Below are 8,440 nucleotides of genomic sequence, written 5' to 3'. Positions count from 1 at the left end.
TGTACCCCCTGGAGGCCAGGATCTGCCAGTCCTCCCTACCCGAGAGCTGCCCTCCCTCTGCCAACCCGGCTTTCCACAGTCCCTGGACAACACGGGCTACTAGGGCCAGCTGGCTGCTGAGTGCCATGGCAAGGGGTTTTTATTGGTAATTTCTGTGAAACACACACACGGAGTGAGCTGTGCCCTCTAAATTCATGCTGTAAATACACAACGAAAACACTGACGCTCAAAGACCCGCGTTGTGTACTTAAGCCCACTTGGACGTCTTCTGTTGCTCTTACTTATTTTCAGTTACTTTAGATAATTTTGCTTGTGCAGATATTTTAATGTTTGCTTGCGAATATGTCCGTGTTGTGCATATACTAGAAAAGATTAACATTCCTACGTAGGATTTCTCGCAGGCGTCGTGATGCCAGATATTCTGTGAGGTTGGCACTTCCTGTTCTGCAGCATCCAGTGGAACACAGCAGGGATTACTGAAAAACACTTGGAAAGCCATAAATCTGTTTCAGCAGAGATGCTGTGCCATTGCAGCGTGTGAAGACAAGACAGTGGTGATGTTTAGCACACCAGATGTCCTGCTTTCAAGAACTTTTAAAAACATCATTTATGACCAAATGGCAAGCGGCATGTGCCAAATATCAGCGATTCAGCAGATTCATTCAGTGAAAACTGGTGTGCTGAAAAATTCTAGTATCTTAAACTTGTTGATTGCATTTGCTGCTGGTGCTGCTGCCTGCTGGGAAGTTTGCATTGGCTTTAGATGAAATGCTACTTAAGGATAAGCGTTTTAATGCAGTGACTGCAAGTAAGATTGCTAGTCAGACAGTCTGCACTACAGGAAGAGAGGGAGGAAGATGAAAGAAGATCCTGTGTCCACAGGTTATCAAACTTTAATACACACTGGGAGCAAAGAAGAGAGAGCAGCAGGAGTGTGAACACAAATGCACACATACACACTAATGAGCAAGTGCACATACAAACTCGCTCTATCTATCTATCTATCTATCTATCTATCTATCTATCTATCCATCCATCCATCCATCCTTCCATCCATCCATCCATCCATCCATATGCATACGCATTTCTCTGTAACAATGACCATATCATTACCACAAATTACAGTTTAGAAGCCATTAAATTAAGTAGATTATTGTGAAGTATTTTTTGTTCCCATCCCATATCTTAAAGGCATATTCTGAGTTAAATACAAGTTGCCACATAAACTACTTTTAGTCTCTTCCTTACTTTTTAACAAGAAAATGAAAACATGTTTACTGAAAACACAGTAGAATTAAAAAAAAAAAAACCTACATATCCACCTCCTAGGTCAGTAATAAGTACACTGCCTAGGGAGTTCCATTGCCGGAATTGTTCCAATGCAGTGAACCGTTTTCTCCATAGAAATTCCCAGAATGTACTGTAAACAACCAGTGAACATCAGCTGCACACTATTTTCTCACTTACCTGAAATTTAGTCCACTCTTCCATGTCCGTTCCTGATATCTTCAACTTAGTCCAAATAGCCAGCATATAGAGTACATGTAAAAAAAAAAGTTACATTCTTTTCAGTGAATCATTTAGCAGACACTTTTATCCAAAGCGACTTACAAATGAGGATAATAGAAGCAGTTAAACCAACAAAAGGACAACAATATCTGTACTGTGACAAGTCCCAGTTAGTCTAACACAGTATACGTAGCAAGTTTAAAAAAAAAAATAGAATAGAAAGTGCTAGTATTAATGGGTCAAGTGTTGACGCAAAAGATGTGTCTTTAGCCGTATCTTGAAAATGGCTAAAGACTCCAGCTGGGAATGACCTGCCTAACTCAACCCAAGCAGCTGTCTTTTGCCATTTCCTGTGTCTGTAGTTGACAAAATGACATTATTTGCAGTGGTAATCAACAGCAGACCTCAGTGCTGGCAGCAGAGGGGCCTGTGTTCAGTAAGACATTCCACTTAAGATCATTGAAACTACTGATGATGTCCTGACACTCCATCAGTTGTGAAACTGCATTACTCTACTTCAGTGAAATTAATAATCTGGAACCTTCAGCATTAGGATGTCAGGAACATTCAGTTTGAGGACAATCAGTGTTAGAACAACAAGAATCATCAGCCACTACAAAGGCCATCTGCTGACACTCTGAACCACTATCACATTGTAAGGAAAACGTTAGCTCCATAATCTTGCCATTGGTTTTGTAAAACACTAACTTTTAGCCTGTCCTGTTTTATGTAAATCATGTTTAATTGAACATCTTGACACTATTTCATTAAGTAGGCCTCCAATTGTGTTATACTGTATATAGAAAAAAAAGATACTTAGAGCAAAACACTTCTTTTTACACACTAACAAACATTTGCACTTTTCAATAAGGTTATCATTTTTATAGATTGAAATCATGATAGAGACTTGTGAACTGCCTATGTGTGAAATATAATATGTAATAATTAAATGTGACTACAGTATATCTGTATATTGACAGTTTCATACATCAAATTAACTGAGATTATGATGTGATTATACTCTGGTTTTATCTTAGACTTAGAACTACATTATTATATGTTGTACAGACTGTACGAGACTAATTTGATACAACTTACAGTGGCATTGTAGATTCACATTTACCCATAAAATAAAATACCCTAAAAGATGTGCCTTTACTGTATTGTGGATAGCAAATATACAACATCAGACACAGAGAAGACACAATAGACACAAAAGAAACACATAACACTCATACCTATATGCGGTAACTATATATGTGTGATTGTCTGTCTATAGATGGAGATATTTTTTGTTAGTTTGCATGACTTTAGACTTTTTACAAGTGTCTATGGGTAGCTGTGTATATGTTTCCGGACATAAATTTGTATAATGACAAAGGTATGACATAGGTATGACATAGGTATTACAAGGAGAAGGTGAATTGTATTGAAAATCTGAAATAGCACAAAGTTTCCTGTAAGGGGTAGGTTTAGGGGTAGGGTTGGTGTAGGGCAATAGAATATACGGTCTGTACAGTATAAAAACCATTACGCCTATGGGATGTCCCCACTTTTCACAAAAACAAACCTGTGTGTGTGTGTGTGCGCGTTTTTGTGACAAATGAGGACATACATTTGTATAATGACAAAGGTATGACATAGGTATTACAAGGAGAAGGTGACTTTTCAGGACATTACCCCATGTCCCCACTTTTCACAAAAACAAACCTGTGTGTGTGTGTGTGCGCGTTTTTGTGACAAATGAGGACATACATTTGTATAATGACAAAGGTATGACATAGGTATTACAAGGAGAAGGTGACTTTTCAGGACATTACCCCATGTCCCCACTTTTCACAAAAACAAACCTGTGTGTGTGTGTGTGCGCGTTTTTGTGACAAATGAGGACATACATTTGTATAATGACAAAGGTATGACATAGGTATTACAAGGAGAAGGTGACTTTTCAGGACATTACCCCATGTCCCCACTTTTCACAAAAACAAACCTGTGTGTGTGTGTGTGCGCGTTTTTGTGACAAATGAGGACATACATTTGTATAATGACAAAGGTATGACATAGGTATTACAAGGAGAAGGTGACTTTTCAGGACATTACCCCATGTCCCCACTTTTCACAAAAACAAACCTGTGTGTGTGTGTGTGTGTGTGTGTGTGTGTGTGTGTTTGTTTCTGTGTGATGTTGGTGCTTTTATGAAGCAGTGTTTGAGCAGTGACAGCCTGTTGAGCACCACAGACTGTGGAAGCTCTTGTGAGAAAGAGATAAGGGATGTGAAGAAAGACCAGAAAAGTGCGGGGAGGGGAATAAACCACAGAACAGAAGGAGTTTGCAAGAGAAAGAGAAGGAAAGCTTTATTTCAACTTCTTTTACTTCAGCTTTACAACTGCAGTTGATCTTCAGAGAAGTTTTGTGGTTCTGAGATGGGGTTGATTGGGAATCTGCCTCCATGTATTAGCAGAATCGACGTTCTGTGGAATTATGGGTGGAAGGGGGTAAAAGAGATGCTTCATTGTCCTAACACATCAAAAAGAATGAAAACCTCTGCTGCTACAGTTTCAAGCATATCTACACAGAAATGATTGGGTTTGTGATGAAACATTGTCACTGTAAATAATTATTTAAGATTTAAGCTTTTGGCAGATCCTTTTATCCAAAGCAACTTACTCAAGATATACATTTTATTAGTTCATGTACATGTACCTGACAATAGGATAATAATAATAATATTTTTTTTTTAAATCAGAAATTAAACTGAAATGTAATGATGATTCAACTCGGAACCAGCCTTTTGCTGTTGTGTTGTTATGCTTGTGTTCACAATGGACAGATCTTTTAAATTAATTTTCAACCAGTATATGTCATTGTGGTTTTAATTTATGACAGCAGATATTCAACATGACTGCTGAAACTGGTGAAGTGCCAAGTACCTCTGGAATATGTATCTTCTATTGCAGTGGACGAATGTGTAACTCTGTTAAGCCACATAATTTTCAAAGAAAAACTAAATGTAATATAATTTTATTTAATTTAAAGAACCATTAAGACTCTATGGGGAACTTACAGTATGTAATGCCATTTAAGCATTCATGTCATACAATAAATCAGTGACACTATGAATTAATTTTATTATCAAATGTTATTTTTTTAATATGTGCAAAGGGTTTTAATATGTGCAAAGGTACTAGTTTTAACACTCATTGTTTAGTTTTTCTATCACAAATATGAAATAACACAAATGGAGGTATGTCATGACTAAAGAAACAAACACGCACATATATTTTAGAGTCTTCAAAGTGCTCACTCTTGGCATTTTCTCAAACAGCTTCTTGAGATGCTCATACTTTAAACTTTTGCCACATCTATTGGCAGCTTTTTCTTTATGTCTCCATCTATTACATGTTTTTTTTCATTATTTTGTAGATGTTTTGTAAACATTTATACAAAAATATATTTTTTGCATTTTTAATTTAGCATTTCTTAGCATATACATATAGAAACATACATTCAGTCAAACATAAAAGTGTTTAAACTTTTAAAGATACTGTACCTGACCATTGCAACACTTTTTAATATGCTTTTATTATCTGTGTTAAGCTTCTATATACATCTCAAATTTGATGTCTCTTTTTCCAGTGTGCCAGCAACATCCTTCTCCCCTCAAGTCTGCTGAGGTAAACCGATTGACGGATTTTGATACAGGATACAGTACATCCCTCTCTCTCTTATCGATGAATGAAGAACAAACTTTTGACCTCTTCTTTAGTCTCTCAGCCATTTCTTCCAAGTGTCCTAATGTTGTGATCACAAAGCATCTGATCCCTTCCTAGCCTATAAAAGTTCACTGTGGAAGCACATGAACTCACATCCACGACATCCAGCCGTAACAGTGGGAGATCAGGAGTGTATCAGGAGTTAATGGACTGTGCGTTAGTCGAACAGCACCTTACTATTCTAAGAATGCAGGATTGTCAAAACAGTGAATGTGTTTGAAGGGATAAACTCCTCTATATGCACATTAATCATGCAGGCACCGCGAAGCTCAGATTTGGCACAAATTACCCTCAGGATATAGTCAGTTGAATTAAGTTAAATCTTACTGCATTGTTGAAGGTTTTACAGGTTCTGCTTTTATCCCACACAAATAAACATCTGATAGGGTTTGAGTCATCCACCATGCATGAAATAAATAAAATAACGCAGTTGATTTAGAAAGTATTGCTTTATTTTTAAACTATACGTTTTCTAGACTGTTATGGATATGAATTTATATCTTACTGCCTCTGGCTATTTATATTAAACAGATGTAGAGACTCATTATGAAGTCAGTAAGAGTGAAATCGTGGATCCGTAGGTGTCTCTCATTACTGTGAAGACGTACAAAGGTGTGTCAGGTGATATGTGTTCTATATTTTAGAACAAAAGACACGTGTTCCTCTCCTCTCTTTTGTTTGTGTGCGAGTGTGTGAGTCTGTGTATGTGTTAGATAGAGTGAAGATGAGAATCATCGTCTGGCTTTGACTGGCATAATTGGCTCTTTTCTTCCCCGCTGCTACTTAGCCCTGATAGCCCAATTTAGCCGCCACATGCTAAAGACACTTTCAGAGTGTAATCAGAATTAAAGAGAATGGGTTTTACTCACTTTAAAGGCCCTTTGATTCATTCTCTGTGGGCTGAAACATTGATGGGTCCCTTTGGTTGTCAGAAGAGATGGGGACACATACAGTTGGCAGGGTCTGAGGATGATAACACGCCTGTGGCGTCCTCAGGTAACATGCGAAGATAGTTCCCCGAGAATGACCCCTTCCCAAAAGATGGGCCGACATAATGCGTCTGCTCTATGGTAATAATGCCGAAGATCTGTAAATTGGTCTCGAGGAACCGTCAAAAGACTATTTAAGACCATAGAGTAAAGATATCCGTGGTTAGGTGACAAAAGAACGTGTGGATTGCACTTCGTCTAGCGGCGCATGCTGATGCATTCTTCCCATTACAGATGATGGCTTGCGACTACATTGGAAATGGACAGTAGCGTTGAGATTATCTCTCATTTCCTTTCAGTCAGCCTGTCTGTGTTCTTTTTCACGTCTTTTATTCTCTCGTTCTCCCTCTCTTTCTTTCTTATGTGCATAGTGGATAGAGTTTTCTCACTGCAGGCTGTTTCTTTTGCTAAGCTGAGTAAAATGCAAATGCCGTACATGAGAAATAAAGGAGGAGAGGACAATTGTGATTTTTGCTCCAATTGTTTTGAGCTTTACCCACAGAAAACCTCGAATATAGCCGAATAACACTTTTGCTGGAACCTTTTGGAGGTGCTGTAGTGTTCTTTCTAGAAGGAAATTATTAACATCTCTCAATGAGTCAGACAATCGCTTTTGACGACTTAGAACGGTACACAATATGTGGTCATATCCAGAATATAATGTAAACATCTGTCCAAAACAACTTTCTATACATTGCTAGAATACTCAGCCAGCTGAGATGGCGCACGAGAGAGAGAGACGAGGACAGAAGGAAAGATAATCCTAGCCCCTATAAAGGAGCTTTCACTGAAAGAAGGCCTTGTGTGTCTTGTGTTTATCAGAGGGACTTGCTCTTACCTGCAGGGGGAAAAGAGATTTGAATTGCAGTCACTTGCAGTAGAAAGCATAGCACTTTTGAAACTTTCCTCAGACTGAACAGTTTCAGCTCTGTAGAGCTGGAAATGTTCACACCATCTCTGCGATGTCATTTCAATAAGGCAGTGAGGCATCTGAAACGGTTTAACATTTCTAATCATGCACCTCAACAAAATATAAGCACCAAGTTCACTTAAGTCTAGAGAACAACATAAGGTAGAAATTTTGTTGCTCCTTTAAAGGGGAAACATGAGGTTGGTTATAACGCTGCAAATGCCTTGTCTAGCCCATTTATAGCAGCTTATTTAGTAGTGAATGTCAATAGGTGTAAATATTTCCCATGTTTTCTCTCACAAGAAATCACTCAAAAATATGTATGGAAAATAACGGCCGGGCTGCTGAGTTAGGCCTCTGTGTGATTCAATTCCACTAGGATCTACTGTGATCCATGTGTGGATTCCATTGGGAAATATGTGCTTTGATTAATGTAATACAGGGACTGGGGGAAATAGGTGTGTGGGTATGTGTGTGTGTGTGTGTGTGTGTGTGTACCTGGTATTTATCACGTTATGGGGACCAAATGTCCCCACAAGGATAGTAATACTAGTAAATTGTGACCTTGTGGGGACATTTTTGAGGTCCCCATGAGGAACCAAGCTTATAAATTATACAGAATGAGTTTTTTTGAGAAAGTAAAAATGCACAAAGTTTCCTGTAAGGGGTAGGTTTAGGGGTAGGGTTGGTGTAGGGCAATAGAATATACGGTCTGTAAAGTAGAAAAACCATTACGCCTATGGAATGTCCCCATAAAACATGGAAACACAACATGTGTGTGTGTGTGTGTCTGTGTGTGTGTGTGTGTGTGTGTGTGTGTGTGTATGGGGTAAGCAATAGAATCATTTGGAGGAAACTTATCCTCATCATTTAAGCAACTACTTTTATGTAGACCTCTATTAATCAGAATATGGTTGATGTGGTTATTAACCAATTAGTTATTTCATTATTCATATATTTCTTTAAACAATACTGCATCAACTTTAAGAAACTATGGGAATATAGTCTATAAAGTTGTAATTTTAGATGTGATGCCAATAAGGTTTTGCTTTTTAATTTCTTACACAAATTTGTAGTAGGTCACTTTTGTTTGTCTAACTTGGTGATACAAAAAAATACTAATTACTAATTATTAAATCTCTTGTTGGAGAAAAGATGTTTGTATGTAGTTAACGACAAAGTCAGAGAGGATAAAAATGACACATCTTAAGAATCTAACTAAAAAATGGGATTAATGTCTCTAAAAAAGTCAAATGTTA

Source organism: Sinocyclocheilus anshuiensis, unplaced genomic scaffold (assembly GCF_001515605.1).
Source record: "Sinocyclocheilus anshuiensis isolate Anshui unplaced genomic scaffold, SAMN03320099.WGS_v1.1 scaffold1126, whole genome shotgun sequence".
Taxonomy (NCBI): Eukaryota; Metazoa; Chordata; class Actinopteri; order Cypriniformes; family Cyprinidae; genus Sinocyclocheilus; species Sinocyclocheilus anshuiensis.
Note: the sequence above shows the minus strand (reverse complement) of the source record.